Genomic DNA, 24,442 nt, shown 5'->3' with positions numbered 1-24,442 from the left:
AAATTATACGCAGGCCCTGGACACAGGGGGGGGGGGCTTGCCTGCCACTATTTTCACATGTACTATTTGGCAGCAATGCTCACTCATGCCCACAGCTGGCAATGGTTCAGTAGTCCTTGAGGCAGCACATCTGGGATCTTATAAGACCCTTCGCAACACCCTCTACAGGGGGATAGGGGGTTCACTGATACTCTTAACACAGGCTATGAAAGCGGTTGTCAGGGCTTGGCACATGGTTGTAATAAAATCTAACCTGGTGAAAGACATATGGTCCCCTAACACACCACTTTGGTGTAATCCCAGGCTGAGGCAATTTCATTCTCTACAAGATCCCGGTCTGTGGGCCAGCACGGGCATCAAATACTTGAAGGATATTTGCAATGGTTTGGGGTTGTTTACCTTTGACAGACAAACATAAATTCCAACTCCCAAATTCTTTTTTCAGGTTCCTGCAGCTCCCTCATGCCTTTGACACGCAATTTAAAACGGTTCAGCTCTGGGTGGAGCATGACAATCTCGAAACTCTGCTAAATGATACTAATCTCTCTAAGACACCATCTCAAATATACCGGGCACTGCTGCCCTCCATTCAGGTTGGATCTGATGGGCTGCGGGACCTGTGGTGGACAGCAAAGACTAGGAAGACATATGGGATTACCTAATATAACCACTAGTTGCAACTAGGAACAAGTTAATACAATTCAAAATCATGCACAGAATATACTATACTCCTTTATCGCATATACCCAAACTCATCGGCTGCTTGCTGGAGATGCTCTAGCATCCCTGCTGGTTTCCTACATATACTCTGGGATTGCCCACAGGTTCAGGAATATTGGAGGAAGGTAACTCAATGTATTCATGGATTGACTACTTTACCTATTCCTCTGACAATTAGTGTCTGTTTCCTCGGCCTTGTGGAACAGTTGGCGTTAGCTAAAGCAATCCACACCCTAATAGGTATCCTATTATTTTATGCAAGGAAAGCCATAGTACTAAAATGAAAGTCAGCCAACCCCCCTACCTTGTCATCATGGAAAACATTAATTAACAAAATGATAGCCTATACAAAGCAACATATTTATCCCGAGGATGTCCAAAAAAATACAAAAAAGTCTGGCACTTGTGGACAGACTCAGTGTCCACAACAGATGATAAGCCTGTTGGTGACTGCCCTGGTTAGATACCCTGACCTGGCCCTGTTGAGTGTTGGGGTCCAGGCCCCAGGCAAGTGAGTGGTAGTGTTAGTCCAGAGGTCGAGTGATTTCACTCGACCCTAGCTGTCCTTGCAACGTCTGGCTCTGACAGATAAGAGGGATGAGAAGTCCTACAGGAATAGCTATATCCTGTCACTATCCTATCATGACCCTGTTTTGTACCTCCACAGTGAATTTTTTCAATAAAAAGAATTTTCAATATTCTTAACTACACGTTGGACACGTCCAATCCACACAGAGCTCCAAACCACGACTTGTTGCATTGGGCGGAAGCATCCCACGGACAGATGCTACTCATATCTGTCTTTAGTGCATGCTTCGTCCTCCAGAATAGACCTGGCGTTCACCAATGGAATATTATTGCGTCTGGTGGCTGGGGTGTCCTATCTTCCAGGGGGCTTATCGGATCACACACCACTTCAGATTACCTGGCAATTGGGTTCCCAGAGCTCAAGGAGGGTCTGTCGTTTGTCTCCTAGGTGGGTTGGGGAGCCCACTATGGAGGAAATGCTGAAACCACATATTGATACATTTTGGCAGCTTAACGAAGGATCAGCAATGGTACACACTGAGTGGGAGGCCTTCAAGGTCACCACTCAGGGGGTATACATATCAGCCATAAAAGCACTGAGAACAGAGCAAAATAGTGAGGAAAAACATCTCCATGACAAGGAACAAGAATGCGCTAAGGCACATGCTGAATCACCTTCTCCTGACACGAGTTGCAGCTCGCAAGGAGGAATATGTCTCTCCATTATCAGGACATGACTACTTGCCAGATGTAAAGGAGTGCGGCGAGAGTTTTTTAAAAAGGAGATAAAAATGGTAAACTATTGGCTCTCCTGACGGCGTGGGACATGTCCCCGACTGTAGTTCCCTGCATACTGTCTCCGTCCAGACAATTATTGAGATATAGGGAGGATGTGGTATGGGAGTTTGTATCCTTCTATAGGTCTCTGTATTCCCCTATAGCTTCATATGACACTGAGGACCTCAGGGATACGTTAGGGACCCTACAGTTGCCCCAAGTTGCCGGAGGAATCTAGCAGTTTTCTGGATGCCATGTTCAGGGAGGAGGAGGTAGTCTCTGCAATAGGGTAATTTCCTAGTGGTAAGGGTCCGGGACCCGACGGTCTGCCAATTGAGTGGTACCGCCACTATTCAGAGACCCTGACACCTAGACTGTTGCAATTATACACTGACTGTTTTCAAAAGGGTAGCCTCCCCCCCCTCCTTTTATGAGGCTCATATTATATTATTGGCTAAGCCAGATAAAGACCCACTGCAGTGTTCATCATATAAGCCCATCTCACTATTAAATATGGACTTCAAAATACTGACCAAACTGTTAGCTACCAGACTTATGTTGGTCCTGCAGCATGTTATTTCCCCCGACCAAATAGGTTTTATGCCCAAAAAGGCCACGGATATTAATTTGCGCAGGGTTTTCACCCACACTCAGTTGGGTCCAGATATTCCTGGCGGTGGAATACTGGTCTTTCTAGATTTGGAAATGGCCTTTGATTCCGTAGATTGGAATTACATGAGGGTGGTACTGGAGGTATTGGGTTTCAGTCCTCGGTTCCAGAAGAGGATCGACATTCTATATCATTGCCCCACAGCAGCCATAAAGTTAAATAATACGCTATCCAAATTTTTTTCCAATATTTAGGGGTACTCGCCAGGTCTTTTCTCCATCATGATCGAACCCTTGGCGAGCCTCTGAGGAGGTACAAGGGATAAAGGTGGGTAGCTTGACCGAAAAAACTGCACTGTACGCAGACAATATGGTTCTTTTTTTGCGAGACTCCAAGAATTCCCTATCGGCAGCTTTGGACATCCTAGATTCCTTTTCGCACTTTTCGGGTCTAAAGGTCAACTGGGGAAAATCCCAGATTTTCTCACTCAGGACACCATCCCCCAGATGTGAGATACGTGTGGAGTTTCCCTTGAAGAGGGTAGAGGTGATCAAATATCTGGGGTTGCATATCTCCAACTCTGTATCAGACTTTATTGCTTTGAATGTCGATCCACTTTTGACTACACTGAAGTCCAGAATGCAGGCATGGCAGAATCTGCCTCTGATACTCATAGGTAGAGTGAACTTAGTGAAAATGAAATGTTTACCTCTGTTTTTATATATATTTCGGAATTCCCCTGTTTGGATACCGAGATATGTGTTCAAAAGAATAGATCAGCTCATAACGAATTTTCTGTGGCAGGGGCGGCACCCCCGAATTAAACTCGGGGTGCTACAGCTGCCGTGGAAACAAGGGGGATTGGCAGTCCCAGACTTCCACAGATATTTCTTAGCGGGTCAGCTAATATTCGTACATAGGTGGTTTACTATACCTGAGGATGACACTGCTAATACACTAGAGGCGGCTGTTGTTGGTTCGTATGAGCCACTGACACATGTCCCGTATCGGGGTGTCGGGGCTCCATATCGACTTAGGATATCCATGTGTGCTACCAGTAGGGCATGGGGAACAGTGACCTAGATGGGTAGCGCTTCTGAGCTCTCTCCTCCACACCTCTTTGGAGGAATCCTATATTAACACACTTTTGCGAGTACCCTAATCCAATCATCTGGACTAAATTTGGTATTAAGACGCTGAAAGACATAGTGGGTGGGGGGAAACTTCTACAGTTTGACGCCCTGAAAACTAAGTTTAATCTTCCCAACACTCACTTGTTTCATTATCTTCAGCTCAGACATGCATACAATGCCCAATTTGGAGATAATGGTATTACCCTGAAAATGAGTGATGTAGAGTCTCTGCTGAGGGAGGATACTTTGGACAAGGCATTGTCTACAAACATATAAACAAATGTTTGGTGAGGGAGGAGATCCCCTTGCAAAGTGTAGGGTGGTGTGGGGTGAGGTGTTCCCCCAGATGGATGAGGATGACTGGGACGATGTGTGGGACATTTTACTAGATTGGTCTCTGCTAGGGACCAACTCATACAATTTAAATTCCTGCATTGCATATATCTTACTCCAGCTAGATTGGCTAAGATGTTCCCTACCCAGTCACCTGGTTGCTGGTGGTGCAGTTCCCTCACTGCCGATTTCATGCACATCTTTTGGAATTGCTCGAACATTTAAGTATTTTGGAAGGAGGGCACAGAATGTATAGCAGAAGTAACAGCCATTCCTCTATAGCCTACAATAGAGGTGTGTCTTTTGGGACTGGTGGACAATCTAGCCCTGAAAAGAGTAACTTGTACGTTGCTGACGATCCTAATCTATTACGCTAGAAAAATGATAGTGTTGTCATGGAAGAAGCCTAATCCTCCAGCTGTATCGGCGTGGAAGGGTTTGATTAATAGAGCTGCATCCTTATACAAGGCTACATACATTATTAGGGTCATACCATAAAAATTCGATAAGGTTTGGGGCAGTTGGATGAATAGTGAAATCACGGTGGTGGATTGAGTGATATATAATAGTACCTGTGATGGGCTCCTCAGCATGTATGTAATTATATGTCATAATGACATGTACCATTGACTGTTATTGAGAAAAGGTGGCCTATAATTATTATCTTGATTTTTTCACTGAGCGGGGGTTTGGAAGGAGGTGAAGAGTCAATTCTGAAAAGATGTAAATAGTTTCTTTTGTGACGCCCCTTGGGTCTTGTATGTACTTGTTCTGTTTAAAAAGTAATAAAAAGGCAGAGGGTGGCGTTCCGGCCGACCCTCTGTGGTGACACCGGTTCCTGGGATACGCTGGCGGTGGAGGATGGCTAGTTGGCGGCTGTTAAGGCCCCCCCCTCTACCCTAGTGCCGGGACGGTGTCCATTTTTCAGGTAACTTTTTGCCAGAGTAGTCCCGCTATCTGTTGGGGTAATTGGTTTCTTTTTGCCCTTGCAAGTATACGGTTTTCCCCGCCCACCTACTTTGTGTATACCCACGACATTCTCCCTTTCTTTATGACTCTAAGACCTCTCTCTTTCAGTTTGTTTATATGTTCAACTTACATGCTGTTAATCTGACACTGGAGTGGCTTTTCTGAGGCCGATAAGTATTGCACTTGAATGTGATGTTGGACTTGTCTTGTTTTTTTTTATATGTTCCTGTCTCTGTTATATTGCAATAAATACTGATTACACAAAAAAAAGTAATAAAAAAAAAAATTTCAAACTAAGAAAAGGAAAGTGGTGTTCAGGCTCTGAGTGTCTCCCATTCACTTATGTGATAAGGATTGCGAAGATATCCACTTGCCCTCTGGAAGATTTACCCCCTTTCATGAGCAGGACATTTTTTGTGACATGCCACTACGTTACTTTTTGTGACAATTGCGCGGTCGTGCGACGATGTACCCAAATAAAATGTATGTATTTTTTCCCACAAATAGAGCTTTCTTTTGGTGGTATTTGATTACTTCTATTTTTATTTTTTGCACTATAAACAAAAAAAGACAGACAATTTTGAAAAACGTTCTGCTATAAATCATATGCGCAAAAGTTATAGTGTATACAAATTATGGGATATTTTCATGAATTTTTTTACTAGTAATGGCATCGATCAGCAACTTATAGTGGGACTGCAATATTGTGGTGGACAAATTGGACACTTTTGACACATTTTGGGATCAGTGCTAAAAAATATGAAATAATGACACTGGCTGGGGAAGGGTTAACATCAGGGGCAATCAAAGGGTTAAATGTGTTCTTAGCCAGTGCTTGTGTACTGTGCAGGAGGTGTTTTTACTAAGGGAAGGCAAACATCCATGTCCCTGCTTTGCAAGAACACAGGATCAATGCCTTCCCTCCTCTCAGAACTGCAATCTACCTTGTTTACATGGGCAGATCGCTGTTCTGCCACTGTACTAAATAATCGGCTATCAAGTGATATCAAGATTGCAGTACCTGCTGCTGGGCTACCGCTGTGTGTGATCACAGTGAGAGCGGGTCACTGGCAGCACCCCCCAGACCCAGACGTGTCAGATCACATACGTGTGACCTTAGTCTTAGCATGATACTCTCTGAGCTTCAATATATAGACCAGTGGCAGCCCATCCATAGGGGCGGCAGGGCGCTGCCCCCCCAAATCTATTGCCCAGTCCCTAATCTACATGCAGGGCACTGGACGTATGGATTCCAATAAGTTTTTTTTTTTTTTTTTTTAGAAGCACATGATTAGAGCCAGAGGCTCTAAATGGCTTAAAAAAAGGGTCGGCTCGGGGTGTGCAGAGCACTGTGACTTGAGCCCACCCAGTTGTGTGACAATGACGAATATTCACTATTGTCTTCCTTATTCTCCTCCTGGCCAATCAGGAAGCGGGTCCCAAGACCCGATTGGCCAAGAGCAAAAGCAATCATATTGGCTGAGGAGAAGGAGAAGACATAGGGGAAGCCACCATGAAGCCATGGAGGAGGAGACGTAGGGTGAAGCCAGCGAGGAGGATGTGCTGCCTGCGACCTAGATGGGGTGAGTGTGGGGCTGGTGGACTGAAAAGTGATCAACAGCGGGGGAGGGGAAGTGCGACTGACTGACCGGTGGGGGGGTGTCCTTTCCGTTTTTGCAGCCCCCCCCCCCCTGAAAAATGGAGCATCAGCCACCACTGGTATAGACCCTCCACCCACAGTAATTCAGGTGCAACCAATAAATGAGGAAGAAAACATTTCTTCAATTCAATATGAAAAATAAGATATATGGGATGACAAAGTAAAATCTATGTGCTTAAAGTAGAACTATAGGCAAAACCTTTTTTTTCATTTTGGATACAGCAAGGGAGGGTTAAAACCCCTATCAGTTTTTTTCATCATCTGTGTTTCATTGGGGAGATTTCTCTTCCTGTCCCACAACCAAACAGGAAGTGAGAAGAAATCCCTGCAAATTAAGGGAATTCCTTGGGGACACCCAGGTCACCAGAACTAGCATCCCCATTAGAAGAGTTCCACTCTATTACTTTTCTGGGGACATCCCAAATTAAAGAAGAACTATCACTATTATTTTTCACCTATTACACTATTGAGTCCTCAATTGAAAAATGTACATGCAGTTGTTTGTCCCAAGGATATTACCAACAGACTAATTAATGAATAACACACTGCCAACCCTGGGAATCATATCAGCATTTAACAAGGTAACTCCTTATGTGAAAGATTTTAATTAAAGAATAAAAATAGTAAAGTATGATAAAAATTTGTCCCAAAAAGAAGCAGATATCCAAACTCCAAGTTCTGTGTCTATTAATGATAGAGCGGGACTAATATGTCAAAAACAGAAAGCCTAGTCACCGTAAAGCATACCCATTGTCTACACATATAACATAGAAATGATATACTCGTACAATATTCCTAGAAAAAAGAATACATTTGATAGGGAGTGGATACAGATAAAAGCAGGAACAACAAAGTTGATTGCAAAATACTGTAAGATCTAATCCCTGCTGTAACCACTAGAGGGAAGCAGCAGGATAGCCATACAAAGTTTTTCTATTGCACAGACATGTACTGTAGACAATTGCATAGTATATATAAGTATTCTGGATAGATGATACATGTATGTTGATGAGTTTTGACCAACTATCGAAGAGTAAACTTAAGGTATTTGGTATACCGTCCTCACACCATTCATAAAAGTGAAATGATTTTATTTTATTTAAAAATCCAGATTAAAGAAGAACTATCACTATTATGTTTCACCTATTACACTATTAGGTCCTCAATTGGAAAAAGTACATGCATTTGTTTGTTCCAATTCCCTAGGTGCCCTGTAATGCCCTGCACACACGATTGGAAATTCAGCCAGCAAAAGACCGATGAGAGCTTTTGGCTGGAAAATGCGACCGTGTGTATGCTCCTTCGAATTTTTTAACTTTTGCTGGCCAAATTCCAGCCAGCAAAAGATTGAGAGCAGGTTCTCTATTTTTCGGTTGGAAAAAGTTCCGATCGGAAATTCCGATCACCTGTACAAATTCCGATGCGCATGCTCGGAAACAATTCGATGCATGCTCAGAAGCATTGAACTTAATTTTCTCGGCTCGTCGTAGTGTTGTACGTGACTGAGTTCTTGACGGATGAAAGTTCCGAAAACTTTTGTGTGACCGTGTGTATGCAAGCCAAGCTTGAATGGAATTCCATCGGAAAAAAACATCCAAGATTTTTCTAACAGAATTTCTGATTGTGTGTCGGGACATTACACTAGCTGCTGCGGTAGACAGGACATCTACCTTGGCGCACAGCTACTCAACCCTGCAAGTAGTATGGAGATGGCTGCTTTGTTTTGTAGAGTCTGTTACAGGGCACTCGGAAAAATTTTATGTGTAACGTATGTTTTGTTTTTTGTTTTGTTTTTTTATCTCTGGTATTGGTTGAACTAGAATGGACTTTTTTTGTTTTTTTTGTATGATTTATTTATTTTTTCTCTCTTATCTTGATTGAACTAGATGGACTTTTTTTCAACCTAACTCTTTAACAATGTAAATTTGCTTTTATCCATTTGACACTCAATAATGTAAACAAAATATTTTACATGTCTGTCCAAAACAATTATCTTGTAAATAGGAGATAGTCATTACTTGAGAGGCAAACAAATCTGTATGTCCACCTCCACTCAACAATCTTGTTTTACAGCTTCCCAACCGCAGGTCTAATTGAGTTCTCAGGGGGGTGTGGAATTTAAGGGATAAATAAATGAGCCCACTTTTGTTTTGTAATGCGTTTAACTACAATTACTGTACTGTTTCCAATACTAGTATCACGTTTTAACATCTGTAGTTAGACACCAGGTGGCAGCATAGCATGCTTTAATGTTATAAGTCAAAAGAAGTGAAGATTCAAGTTGGTGTCTGTAATTAAGAGAGATCAATAATGTATGCCTCTTAGTCATTGAGAAAGAAATCAGGTATGTAGAAAAGTAGATTTTTTTTGAGTTACATTAGGATGTAAAGATGTTTTATCAGTACATATATGGGTGATGAGTAACTTCAGAAACCCTTGGAAAAAGAAAAAAAAAAAGCATGAAAGAGTCTTGCATCTGTCCCTGTTGCATTACAAAAGATGATGTTATGTCTAAAAAGTAGTGATTTATAGGCCTGGAAACATTACAGTTGCCAGCACCCTAAGCAGGCGGCCCCTCACAGTAAAGGCCACTTACCAATGAAGTATTTAAAGCTTAAAGTCTAAGTAAACCCCCCTATTATTTTCAGCCAAGGAAGCTTCCATCTTTGCCACTGTTTAATATAAAACTACCATGATGCTGCACATGTGATCAGTCATGACACCAGCCATTGGATGGTTTAACAGTTTGATTGAGAGCACAACCAATGGGAGTGTTACATTTCTAGCATGCCCTGGAAATGAAACTGTTTTATGGATGGGTTTACTTCCGCTTTTAGAACTAATTTTAAATAAGAAAATTAGACAAAAGGGAGTGGTATGGGCTCACAGAACAGGAAGGCCAGCCCTGGGTTTGATCACCCAAACAAATTTGAAGATGTGTAGGTGGCAAACTCAGAAGTGACAACCCTAGATGTCACTGCTACCCCTAACAGCCAGGAGAGCAGCCCATCTAGTAGGGGTGGTGAGGGTAATGCAGGAAGGCCTAGGCGGATTGTTGGGGATTGTATAATCAGACAGACTGATAAAATAATTTGTCACCAGGATTACCTCCGCCAAATGGTTTGCTGTCCCCCCAGTGCCAGGGTTCAACATGTGGTTGACCAGGTTGATAAATGACTGGGAGGGGCTGGTTATGACCCAGCTGTCTTGGACCATGTTGAAACCAATGACAGAATACATGGAAGAACTAGGCTGCAAGCTGAAGCGAAGAGCCTCCAAGGTGATATTCCCTGAAATATTGCCTGTGCCATGCGCAACACAGGAAAGACAGGGGGTGTTTAGAGAACTGAATTGATGGCTAAAGACCTGGTATAGGATTGAATGATTTGGTTTCTAGAGCACTGGGCTGGCTTTTCATTGGGTAACAACCTATATGCTAAAGATGGTTTGCACCGAAATGGAAGGGGGTCTGCTGTGCTGGGGAAGAGGTTTATAGGAATGCTGGAAGAGTATTTAACCACTTGCCGACCAGCGCACGACGATGTACGTCGACAGAATGGCACAGGCAGGCAAATGGGCGTACATGTACGTCCCTTTAAATTTGCCGCCCTGCCATCGGGAGCGCGCCGCCAGCGGCGCGCTCCCACGCTGGTCGGGACCTCCCCGAGTCCGGTCGCGGGACCCGCGGACTCGATCGCCGCGGGAATCCCCGCAATCGTATCACGGAGCGGCCGAATGAAGAAATGCCGTTGTAAACAACATTTCTCCATTCTGCCTAGCAACTAGTGACGCTGATCTCTGCTCCATGTGATTGGAGCAGAGATCAGTGTTCACTAAATAAAAGCCCAACCCCCCCACAGTTAGTAACACACCCCTAGGAACACTTAACCCCTACACTGCCACCCACTGGTTAACCCCTTCACTGCCAGTGTCATTTACACAGGAATCACTGCATTTATATAGCAGTGATTATTGTATAAATGACAATGGTCCCAAAAATGTGTCAAAAATGTCCGATGGGTCCCCCACAATGTCGCAGTCACAATAAAAATCGCTGATCGCCACCATTACTAGTAAAAAAAATAATAAAAAATTATTAATAAAAATGCTATAAAACTATCCCTATTTTGTAAACGCTATAACTTTTGCGCAAACCAATCAATAATCGCTTATTGCGATTTTTTTTACCAAAAATATGTAGAAGAATACGTATCGGCCTAAACTGAGGGAAAAAAATGTTTTTTTATATATTTTTGGGGGATATTTATTATAACAAAAAGTAAAAAATAATGCGTTTTTTTCAAAATTGTCGCTCTATTTTTGTTTATAGCGCAAAAAATAAAAACCGCAGGGGTGATCAAATACCACCAAAAGAAAGCTCTATTTGTGGGAAAAAAAGGACGTCAATTTTGTTTGGGAGCCACGTCGCAGGACCGCGCAATTGTCAGTTAAAGCGACGCAGTGCAGAATCGCAAAAAGTGGTCTGGTCTTTGACCAACAAATTGGTACGGTCTGAAAGTGGTTAAAGTAGGATTGAGAGTGAATAGGATTATAATGAGGCAGATAGGGGACTGGTGGGTGGACGGGGGATAATGGATAGAGGGCTAAGGCAGATAATAAGAAGGTTCCCATGTTACAAACAACCATTGGAAATTATACTTTTTTGTACTACAAAATTTTTTTTATTATTCACAATACAATGTGCAAAATGTGATAATGAATTAAAGTGTTTCTTCACCCAAGCCAGAAATTTACCAAGTAAAATGGGTGAGTTGGAGGCTTTGGTGCATGAAGAGAGCTATGATTTAATTGGTATTGCTGAATCTTGGCTTCATTCTTCACAATTGGGCTATTTATATTGCTGGCTATGCTGTTTTTCGGAGAGACAAGGTAAAAGAGAAAGGTGGTGGTGTCTGTCTCTTTGAGAAGTGAGTGTGAAAGAGGACCTAGTTGATGGAGAGTGTGATAAGGCTGGAACTGCATATGAGTGTGTGTACTACAAAGTTAACCATTGGAGTTTATAATGCCGCATACACACAATCGTAATTCTCACCGGAAAAAGCTCTGATGGTTTGCCCGACGGAATTCCACTCAATCTGTCTTGCCTACACACGGTCACACCAAATTCCGATCGTTTAGAATGCGGTGACATACAACATGTACGACGGTGTCAGAGAGGTTACCTGACTGGACGGATGGGCGGCCACTCTGGCTCGCGCCGGTGCACGATGGCGTGCGTTGGCGCTCGTGTTCCTGTGCTCGTGGCTGTGTGTGCTCCTGTGGGCACTCGTGTGCGTGTGCTGGCTGACCCTGATGCGCATGTTGGTGTGTGGATGCGCATTGGCGCGTGCGGTCCTGTGGGCATCGACTCGTGGGCTTCTGGGGGTGGCCGTGCGGGTGTTCGGGCGCGCGTGCGGGTTTGCGCCTATTCCGGCTTGTCTACCTATTGATCCGGCTTGCCCTCTGGCTCGTTTTTGACCTTGCTTCTGTGTGCTCCCTTGTACCTCGCTGCCTGCACGTTGCTGAACCCGGCCTGTACCTGGACTTACCTTACTGGCTCCTGCTCAGTATCCACTGCTTGCATTCCTGCTCTCCACCTTGCTGTCTGAAGACCCTTCTCTTCCAGCATCAGGACTCACCTACCAGGCTCTCATATTCCTCCGCACTCCTGAGCCACCTGTCTTCTCTACCAGGGGCTGTGAGTCGGATACGTAAAGGAGACCACCCTCTGCCCAAGTGGACTCACCGGTCAGGTACGTAGGCTCTGATAGTATCAGGCAGCCATGACCGAGTCCAAGCAGGGGGCCTCCCCTATGGATGAACTTTGTAGGCACTTAGCGGGCCTCACCCAAGCGGTCAAGAGCCTACAGGATGGCTACTCAAGATTGGAAGAACAAGTCCAGGCTCTGTCCTCATCTGCTTCTCCCCAAGGAGCAGCCTCTGCTGGTCACACCCAAGCACCCTCAGTAGTGATGCTCCCTCCCGAACCCAGGGTACCCACGCCTGAAAGGTTCTCTGGTGAACAAAGCAAGTACCGTGCTTTCCGCAACGCCTGTGAGCTCTATTTCGCTCTCCAACCCCATACTTTTTCCCTGGAGGCTACAAAAGTGGGATTCGTCATCTCCCTCCTGTCTGGCGAGCCTCAAACCTGGGCCCACCGCCTGCTGGAGCAAAAACCCGAGTCTCTGGATTCTCTTGACAGCTTCTTCACAGCTATGTCACAGCTCTGTGAGGATTCCCAGTTAACCACAACGGTGCGCTGGATTCCTTGCAGCAGGGTCGCAGAGCGGCCGAGGATTATGCAGTTGAATTCAGATGCTGGAGCTCTGATACAGAGTGGAACAATGCAGCCCTGCGTTATCAATGCCACATGGGCCTGTCTGACCCCCTGAAGGATGAGCTGGCACGCGTCAGTGTGCCTCAGACCCTGGATGCACTCATTAATCTGTCAATTCAGATTGATCGCCGCCTGAGAGAGCGACGTTCTGAAAGATCTTCCAGTCACCCTCACCCCATCTGGATGCGGCCAAGGGTGCCCAGTCCACCTAGTCATGTGCCTTCTCGTCTCTTCTAACACAGCTTCTGAGGACCCAGAACCCATGCAACTTGGCCTGCTCCGCCCGTCTCTTACCCTGAAAGAAAAGATGCACAGACGGGCCCACAAGCTGTCCCTGCACTGTGGAGAATCTGGACACAATGTAAGATCTTGTCCCAACAAGACACGTAAGTGTCTGCCTCTCTCTTCCTTGAATGCACCTGTTTTGTCTAAAACTGGTTCTCAACTGGCTCTTGCTGTTGTCTTACAGCTTTCCGGAAGGACTATCCCAGTGTCAGTCATCGTTGACTCCGGAGCGTGTAGCTGTTTCATAGACCTGGCCTTCGCTACCAACCATGGCATTCCTCTACATCTGGCGGATGGCTCTGCTCTCAGCTTTGGTCCAGTCATCCAGGAAACCATTCCTCTGTTGGCCACCATTGGTTCTCAACATCAAGAACTTTTATGCCTGGACGTTATTCCCTCTCCCCTTTTCCCAATTATATTGGGAATGCCCTGGTTGCAGGCTCACAACCCCAGCATCGCCTGGGCCACGGGTGAAGTCCAGTTCACTTCTGAGTATTTTCGTCAGCACTGCCTATGTGGAACATCTTGCAAGTCATCCCAGCTACTCTGTATGAAGTCGGATACTGAGCTACGCCACTCTATTCCCAAACCTTATCATGACTTCTTAGATGTCTTTAGCAAAAAAGGAGCAGAGACTCTCCCTCCACATAGACCATATGACTGCCCAATAGAACTTTTACCAGGAACAGAAGTTCGCTTTGGAAGGATCTTTCCATTAACCGAGCAGGAGTTGGGCACCCTGAAGGACTATATAGACGAGAACCTGAAGGATGAGTTCATCCACCCATCCACCTCCCCGGCCAGTGCAGGCATCTTCTTTGTCGAAAAAAAGGATCACTCCCTACGTCCTTGCATCGACTACCGGGAATTAAACAAAATCACCATTAAGAACAGATATCCGCTACCACTGGTGCCAGAACTTTTTCATAGATTGGGAACGGCCACTATCTTTTCTAAGCTGGATCTTCGTGGGGCGTATAATCTGATCCGCATCCAAAAAGGAGACAAGTGGGAGACGGACTTCCGTACTCGATTCGGTCATTACGAGTATCTTGTTATGCCATTTGGACTATGTAACACTCCAGCAACTTTCCAGCACTTCGTCAATGAAAATTTTCACAACTACCTGGACCTGTATGCCATTGTCTACCTGGATGACATTTTGGTGTTCTCCACATCCTTAACAGATCACAGAAGGCATGTCCAGAACGTACTGGCTCGTCTAAGGCAACAAGGGCTTTACGCCAAACCAGAGAAATGTGAATTTGAGATCCAATGTGTGCAATTCCTAGGCCTGGTCATTTCGGCTGAAGGCATTAAGATGGACCCAGAGAAAGTTGCCGCTATCCTGGACTGGCCCGCACCCGCTGACAAAAAAGGGGTACAGCGCTTCATTGGCTTCACCAACTTCTACAAGAAGTTTATTAAAGGGTTTTCTTCCATAATCTCTCCCATAACTGAGCTAACTAAACAAGGAATACGATTCTGCTTGACCCCCGAAGCACAGGTGGCCTTTGAAAAGCTCAAGGGACTTTTTACATCAGCGACCATTCTCAAGCATCCAGATCCGGCGTTGCCCTTCGTTCTGGAGGTTGATGCATCTGAAATTGCAGTGGGCGTGGTACTCTCCCAGCGTCCGAGTGCTAAGGCTCTCCTTTATCCAGTGGGATTCTTCTCCCATAAACTGCCCTCTTTGGAGAGGAATTACGATGTTGGAGACCAAGAGCTTCTGGCCATCAAAGTGGCGCTGGAGGAGTGGCGCTATCTACTAGAGGGTGCCGCACATATTGTTCTGGTGTACACGGATCACAAGAACTTGGTGTATCTGAGGACAGCCAAGAGACTAAAACCACGGCAGGCCAGATGGGCACTTTTCTTTTCACGCTTCCAGTTCCACATAACCTACAGACCCGGCTCCAAGAATGCCAAACCTGATGCCCTTTCTCGAATGTTACATGACACTGAGGAAATTCAACCCATGCAGTCATGCAGTACTTGTGCCAGAAACAAGGTCAGTCGAGCAAGGGCATGGGGTCTTTTGAAACCTTTACCGGTCCCGGAAAGGCCATGTAGTATGATTTTGATGGATTTCATGGTTGAGCTTCCCCCATCAGAAGGTTTCTCGTCCATCTTCATGGTAGTGGACAGGTTGTCTAAGATGGCGCACTTCCTGCCCATGAAGGGCACCCTTTCAGCTTTGGGAACAGTGACATTTTTTATCAAGGAAGTTATAAGACTGCATGGAGTCCCAGCGAACATCGTATCGGATCGTGGTGTCCAGTTCACCTCTAGGTTTTGGAAAGCCCCTTGTGGTTCCCTGGAAATCGAACTGGCGTTCTCCTCTGCATACCACCCACAGACGAACGGCCAAACTGAGAGAACCAAACTTTAGAACAGTATCTATGGTGTTTCTCTACCTTCTCACAGAATGATTGGGCCTCCTTGCTCCCTTTGGCCGAGTTCTCGTACAACTCCTTACACTCATCCATCAACCAGACACCATTCTTCGCCAATTACGGCTTTCACCCGTCTTTCTTACCAAGTTCGGTACCCGAATGTACTGTGCCAGTAGTCTCTGAAACCCTGGACTTTTTCTCTGTCAACAAGTTGCTTCAGGAAACCATGGCCAAATCCCAGGAATATTATAAGAAGTTTTATGATGGGAAGAGGCGTGGGGAACTTGTCTTGGAGAAAGGCAACCAGGTCTGGCTATCCACTACTAATTTGAAGCTGGGGGCCCTTCTAAGAAGCTGGGTCCCAAATTTTTGGGTCCCTTCTCTGTGAAAAGAAGGATTAACAACTTAACCTATGAACTTGATCTACCTGCTTCTTTAAAAGTCCACCCAGTTTTCCATGTGTCTCTCTTGAAACCAGTGATCCCAAATTCCTTTTCTGGCCGTAGCATCGGCCCCCCAAGTCCTGTTATTGTTGACAACGAGGAAGAAGCAATTTTGGACTGTAAAAGACCTCGCAACTGAATTGAGTTCCTCATTAAGTGGAAAGGGTATGGGCCCGAAGATAACTCATGGGAACCCGAAAACAATTTATACGCTGAAGAACTCTTACGGGTGTTCAAAAATTCACATGCTTCCAAACTGGCTCGCCTGGGCATCCGGAGTCTGCCCTTGAGGAGGGGGCACTGTCAGAGAGGTTACCTGACTGGACGGATGGCTGGCCACTCTGGCTCCTGCTGGTGTGTGCTGACGCTCATGTTCCTGTGCGCGCTCCTGTGGACACTCGTGCGCGTATGCTGGCTGACCCTGATGCGCATATTGGTGCATGCGTTCCTGTGGGCATCGACTTGTGTGCTTCTGGGGGCGCGGGTGTTCGGGGCGCGTGTGTGGGTTTGCGCGTGCCTGTGCTCGTTGGCGCACACACGTGTGCGCTGTTTGACACCGGCTGGCCTATTAAGTCTGGCTGAGCCCATTGATCGGTGCTGCCTGATCAACAGCTCCCCGTGACCTTGTTCCCTGAACCTGAATTCCGGCTTGACTACCTATTGATTCGGCTTGCCCTTCTGACCTTCCTGGTTATCTGCCCGCACCTGACCTCTGGCTCTTTTTGACCTTGCTTCTCTCTGCTGCCTTGTACCTCGCTGCTTGCACGTTGCTGAACCCTGCCTGTACCTGGACTTACCTTACCGGCTCTTGCTCAGTATCCACTACCTGCATTCCTGCTCTCCACCTTGCTGTCTGAAGACACTTCTCTTCCAGCATCAGGACTCACCTACCAGGCTCTCATACTCCTCCGCACTCCTGAGCCACCTGTCTTCTCTACCAGGGGCCGCGAGTCGGATATGTAAGGGAGACCACACTCTGCCCAAGTGGACTCACTGGTCAGGTATGTAGGCTCTGATAGACGGGACTAGAAAAAGAAAGTTCAATAGCCAGTAGCCAATAGGTTCCTTCGTAGTTGAATCTGAGCATGCGTGATTTTTGGCGTGTCAGAATTGCATACACACAATCGGAATTTCCGATAGCATGTTCTCAATTTTCCCGATGGAAAAACTTTCTATCAATTTTTGGCTGGCAGAAATTCGGACAGCTAAATTCCGATGGAGCATACACACGGTCACATTTTCCGATGAAAATCTCTCATCTGTCTTTTTCTGTCCGGAATTCCGATCATGTGTATGCAGCATTACAGGCCACCCAATGTAAAAGAGGAGGTAGAGACTTAGCTCCTTGCACAGATAGAAAGGGCTGCAAGGACTGGCATAGTGACAATAATGGGGGATTTCAACTACCTTGAAAATTACGAGTAATGACACTGCTGCAACAGTTAGAGGGCAGACATTTTTAAACCTTTTATAAGACAATTTGACGGTACAGTTCATAGTGACCCCAGCCATATAAAAGAACATCTGGGTAGCTGTAATGTTAGCTGTAAACAATGAGTTCATCCTGGAAAGATAAAAACACAACTTTAAGGGCTCATGCACACAGGACATTTTTTTAAACTCTCCCAGAACTCAGCAGTGATTTGCAAAAAAACTCCTAATGCTTGCAAACGTATCTAAAGATTTTAGAAGCATTTAGGCCCATTTATAGGCAGCAAGCACTTGGACGTTCATTTATTTCACAAATGAATAAACGCTCAAGTGCTAAATGTGCCTAGCGTTAATGCGTGTTTAGACACATTTACAAGTGTCACAACCTTTATTCTGTCCAAACTCTACTGCTCCTGGACGTATTGGCTGAGGTTTTTTCTTTCCTGCCTCTACACACTGCTAAAAGTCTGTGTGCATGGGCACATAGGCTAATATGCAGTGGAGCTTAGAGGAAGGGGAAAAAAAATGCCAGACATCCCTAAGGAACAGCTGCAAAAATGTCCTGTGTGCATGAGACCAAAGAGGGCAAAATTTCCAAGGCTAAGGGCTGCTCTCAAAGCATTAGACTTGGAGGGAATATTGACATCAATGAACACAGAACAGAAATTGGAATTCTTCAAAACAACTGTATGCGAACTACAAATTTTATTCCCATGGGCAATATGTTTAAGAGGTTAAAAACAAATCCTATGTGGCTCACAGCCAAAGTAAAAAAAAAAAAATCTATAAATAATAAGGAAAGAGCTTTAAAAAATATTAAAAAGAAGGAACACTTTTATAATTTAAATGGTACAAGTCATACAATAAAATATGTAAAAAGGAAATCAAGGCTGCAAAAATTCAAAACAAACGACAAATTGCAAAAGAGAGTATAACAAACCCCCAAAAATTCTTCAAATATATTAATAGTAAAAACATCATGTCTGAGCATGTAGGCCCTTTACAAAATGATCTGGAGTGGGTGACTGGGGACAACGAGAAGGCAAATTTATTAAATACCTTCTATATCTCTGTGTATACAAAAAAACATGGGGGAGCTCATGTCCACAATGGGGATGATATTGACATAGCCCCAAATGAAACATTATGGCTAAAAATGTATATGGTCCAGAAATATTTAGACAGAATAAAGGTGAATAAAGCACCTGGACCAAATGGCATCCACCCACGTGTCCTAAAAGAATTGTGCTCTGTCATTTCAAAGCCATATTCTTAGGGACTCTTTAATGACTTGCATACTTACAACAGTGGGAGCCAATGCCACCACTTCTGTGTCTCAGCCAATCAGGAGGGAGAGTCCCAGACAGCTGAGGGACTCGTGGACATCGTTGGATAGAGATGGGGCTCAGGTAAGTATTAGGGGGGCTGCTGCACACAGAATGTTTTTATCTTAATGCATAAATATAAAACCTTCTGCCTTTACAACACCTTTAATGATCCATACTCTGAATGGTCTAAGGATATTAGTGGTGTATCCCAAAGTTCAGTGTGGGAACCCTTTTTAAAATATTTATAAATGATATAGGTCAGGGTCCGAGATTAAACGTACCATTTCAATGTTTGCAGATGGCACCAAGCTATGTAGTGGAATTACCTCCTTACAAGATTTCTCCAACTTACAAGCCGACCTTAATGCACTGTTTAATTGGGCAACTATGTGGCAAACAAGGTTTAATGTCGAAAAATTTAAGTTATGCACTTGGGGGCTGAGAACATGCATGCATCATACATACTAGGGGGAGAACAGTTGATGGGCTCACGGTGGAGAAGGATCTGGGTGTTCTGGTAAATCCTATGCATAATAATGGCATGCAATGCCAAGCAGGAGTTTCCAAAGCAAGAAAAATCCTTTCTGGAATTAAAAGAGGTATGGACTATAGAGAGAGAGAGAGACATCATTTTGCCCCTGTATAAATCATTAGTAGGACCTCATCTGGAAAATGCAGTTCAGTTTTGGGCACCAGTTCAAAAAAAGGATATTGGGGAACTGGAGAAAGCGCAGAGAAGGGCAACCAAACTGATAAGAGTCATGGAGGAGCTCAGCTATGAGGAAAGATTAGAGGAACTGAATTTATTCTCTCTTGTGAAGAGGAGATTAAGGGGAGATATGTTCAACATGTATAAATACATAAGTGATCCATATAGTGATCTTGGGGTACCGTTATTCACGTTAAGGTCATCCTAGAAGACAAGGGGGCAAGCTACATCTGGAGGAAAATATATTTAATCTCCAAATACAGAAAGGCTTCTTTACAGTGAGAGCTGTGAAAATGTGGAATACACTCCCTCAAGAGCTGGTTCTGCCCAGCTCAGTTTTAAAAAAAAAAAAAGGCCTGTATTTTTTTTCTCAATGCACATAATATAACTGGATACTAATCTTTATAGGTAAAGTTGATCCGATTGCCTCTTGGGGTATCAGGAAGGATTTTTTTTCCCTCACTGGAACACATTTGATCATGCTTTATTGGGTGTAAAGGGGGGATTAGGCTTCCTCTGGACCAACCTGTGAGTATTGTGTAGTTTATTAGTATGCTTTTTTTTTTTTACTTTTCTTCTGTTGGTTGAACTGGAAGGACTTGTCTTTTTACAACAAGATTATCTATACTCTGTCAGCGAGATTTCTGTTGCCTTTCTGAGGGCATTCTAAGACTCTGCGGCTTTCTTGGAGGCAATGATAGCAGCAAATTTTAAGCTAGGTCTTTAGCTAAGTCTATAATATTGTTCTGAAAGCCACTAATACATGGAAAGGCTGACCCACATGTGAACTGACAAGCAGGCAGTTGTTAAGCTGAAAGCCAGAGACTTTTTATTTAAAAACAATGCTAACATTTTGCAAACAACCTTTAGGAAAGCCGGTTTCAATTATTTAGCTCTTTATATTTAAATGTTATGAATGCAAATATGATGGGCTGTGGATTACAATACTGAGACATGTATGATAAAAGGACTGTTTTGTCCCTTCCAAGCAGGTACAGTGTACAAAATACCTACTAAAGTGCAACAAAAAACTTCCAGTCACACAATAGAACTTCCATATTCTATATTTGCCTTATAAGAAGAAAAGGAATAGCAAAATGACTTTGTGGTGAGTCCATATATTGTGGAATTGTGACTAGTGATGGACAAACTTCCGACGGGACGTTTCGCGAACGCGGCCGTTAGTTCGCGAACCGCAACGTTCGCGGTGCGCCCCATTGACTTCAATGGGAGGCGAACTTGACTAGTGTAGTCTGAATGTTCCCCTTATATTATTCCTTACCCATACCTTCCCCTATTAGAAACGAGACCACACCATAGGTTGGAGTAAACTGGCCACAACAGCCTTTATTAAACATAACTCAAAATTCACTCCAATAACTTGTAAATATGAAAATATCTAAATATATATAGATATATAAATATAAATAACTTTATTACCATTAAACCACATTAAATAACATTAACTGCCCATTCTGGTGATCTCTGACGGTGACCCCACTTAAGCCAATACCAAATCACTGCGGTACACCTCACCAACTTCCCAAAGGCCTCCACCTGTGACCGGTCGGAGACAACTTCCGCCAGTGAACATAACCGTATTCCCTCCAACGTTCAGGAATACCCAGAGGGGCCGATCGTTAGATGAGCCCCCCACACCCTCAGATCCCTTCTGAGTACCTGTCTACCGTCAGAAACCACCAGAAAACACACCGCCAACACAGGAAAACCTTCAGCTGCCGTGACAACCGACGAAACCTGCAAAAGAAGAAAAGACCAGCAACAAACGACACAACAAAACAAACACATAACATTAGGGCGGGAGGGCGGGAAAAACTGCCTCCTCTGTGTCACGCTGGGATCCGAATGATCCCCTAAAGCCACACCCCTCCCTTTTATATGACCCCTCCCCTACACTGAACTTGCTTCCTGCAAACCTTTTTACTCAGCTCCACCCATAAAGCTTAACCCTCTGTGTCCCTCATCCACACTGTCATGTCCAGCACTCCTTATATCATTGCATTCATAATCCGTGCTTCTCTTGACTAGTGTAGTCTGAATGTTCCCCTTATATTATTCCTTACCCATACCTTCCCCTATTAGAAACGAGACCACACCATAGGTTGGAGTAAACTGGCCACAACAGCCTTTATTAAACATAACTCAAAATTCACTCCAATAACTTGTAAATATGAAAATATCTAAATATATATAGATATATAAATATAAATAACTTTATTACCATTAAACCACATTAAATAACATTAACTGCCCATTCTGGTGATCTCTGACGGTGACCCCACTTAAGCCAATACCAAATCACTGCGGTACACCTCACCAACTTCCCAAAGGCCTCCACCTGTGACCGGTCGGAGACAACTTCCGCCAGTGAACATAACCGTATTCCCTCCAACGTTCAGGAATACCCAGAGGGGCCGATCGTTAGATGAGCTCCCCACACCCTCAGATCCCTTCTGAGTACCTGTCTACCGTCAGAAACCACCAGAAAACACACCGCCACAGCCCGAAAGGGTGACCCCCTCAACCTTGAGGGCCACCCCCCACCCTAAGAGCTATGTTGTATACCCTCCTGCAGACCCAATGACCAAAGGTCAATACCCACGTCCGACCCCCATCCTGGTTTTGTTGATGCTTACCATGGACCTAGCCCACCTCCACACCGATCTGCCCGCAATGACCTACCAAACCAAGATGGTACCCGGGAAGCGGACTCGTAAGTGCAAAACATCCGCCCTAACATCAGCTAAGATGTCCCTTTCCTTCCGTATGCCCAGGTCGTTGCCCCCTGCGTAAATGACCAACACATCCGGGGGCCTGTCCCTCATTGCAAAGCGCTCAACTTCCTTCATCACACGCTCCCACCGCATGCCCGGGAATCCCAACCACATCAACCTAGCCTCCCCCCAGGAATTCCCAACGGCCCGCCTGCCGGCTGAGCATCACCTCTCCCGGCCCCCCAGCACACGTCCGAGTGCCCTAGGATCCAAACGAGGCGTGAGGAACCTCCATCTGAAACGAAAAACATAACACAGAACACATAACAACCAACCAACGTAATATACCATAACACCTGTAACTCCCAACCCCATACTGCAAAACACTCCCAGCCGCGCCCCAGCTCACCCCAGGATCAACTGAGGCCGGACATACGAACGGAACCTCTTAGATTCCCAATGACCGATCCGGCGAACAATCGCCTCAGCCAGCCCACATCGGGCAGCCTCAGTGGCCGCCCCAATACGGAAGGAGTGCGACGAGTACTCCCGGTCGTCCAAACCCACAGTCCGCAGGCACCGTTGAAAACTGACACGAATTGCAACCTAGAGAGAAAAGAGCCCCCCGCATGCAGCAAGAAAAGCCCCCCCCCCTCCAGCCGCACCGCCCGAAAGGCCCTTACCGCCACCACAGGGCCCACTGCCGAGCCCGGTCAAGGCAAACAGTATAATCACCACTCCCCTGCCCAGCTGGTCAGGCTTGGACCTCCGCCACCGTATACTCACCCGATCAACAGCCACCTGTACATCCTGATCCAACAGCCCCACAGCACCCCGTTTAGACCGACACACCAACTCCCCAGTCCCAAACGCCCCATAAAACGCCAATGAAAAAGCCGCTGTGAACAGGATGGCCTTGTAAGCGGAAGAACAAACTTCCACAAGCCGGGAACAAATCGCCACCAAGTTATCACACTTCACCAGCCTGTGCGCCTCCCGACCTTTCCGTTCCCTCCTATACCCCTTCAAGGTTTGCCGCACCCAAAAAATCCGCATTCCCGTCCGGCTCTCCCCACAGCTTAAACAAAAATGCCAACCCCGCCAATTTCCGATCAATCGACGCAGGTGCCAATCCCATCTCAATGTTCCCTGCCACCCAATACAGCACCAACCAGCGCTGGTCGGAGCCCCGACCAACCGCTCCAACCCAACCATTCTGACCACACCCCAGAATAGGTCGCCCACGTGGACCCACTCAAAGACCCCTGAATCCAACCTGCGGCGACTACAAGGGCATCCCCCACATCCACCCAGGGCAAGACGCCCTTGACTCCTCCGTTCTCGGCGCCAGATCCCGGAACTCGTCCCACTGAAAACGAGAGAGCGAGTTAGCCAAATAATTAGGTATGTGCACTGCCGAAACGTAAACATTGAGCCGTAAACACCGAAACACCAGCTGCCGTAGCAGCCAAATGGTTGAGGACCTGAACCACCCCCATGTCGTCTCAACTAATGCGCAACTTCATATTACGGAACTCCTCCCCCCACAGCTCCAATACCAACACCACCAGGAATAGTTCGAGCAGAACCAGGTTGCCCAACAACCCCGCCACCTCTCAAGATCGGGGCCAAGGTTCAGCACTCCACCGTCCCCGAAAATACGCCCCATAACCCGCCGACCCAGCCGCGGCAGCGACCAATTCCACATCGAAATTGCTCACTGGCCCCGACATCCACATGTCCCGCCCGTTACAAGAGGCTAGGAATTCAAGCCACGCCCGCAAATCTTCCCTGTGTTCCTTCCCGCAGACCCACAAAATGGTTAGGCACACTCACCCCGGCCGAGGCTGCCGACAGCCGACTGCCGAACACCCGCCCCCATAGGGATGATCCGGCAAGCAAAATTTAGCTAGCCCAACAGAGACTGCAGGGCCCTCAACCAGACCTTCTACTATCCTTGCATCTCCGCCAATTCCATCTTCCGATCAAGTAATTCATTCTCGGGCAATCGACACTCCATTGCCCTCGAATTGATCACTATCCCCAAA

This window comes from Lithobates pipiens, unplaced genomic scaffold (assembly GCF_037356315.1).
Source record: "Lithobates pipiens isolate NorthernLeopardFrog02 unplaced genomic scaffold, aLitPip1_a1.2 Scaffold_16, whole genome shotgun sequence".
NCBI classification, from domain to species: Eukaryota; Metazoa; Chordata; class Amphibia; order Anura; family Ranidae; genus Lithobates; species Lithobates pipiens.
Note: the sequence above shows the minus strand (reverse complement) of the source record.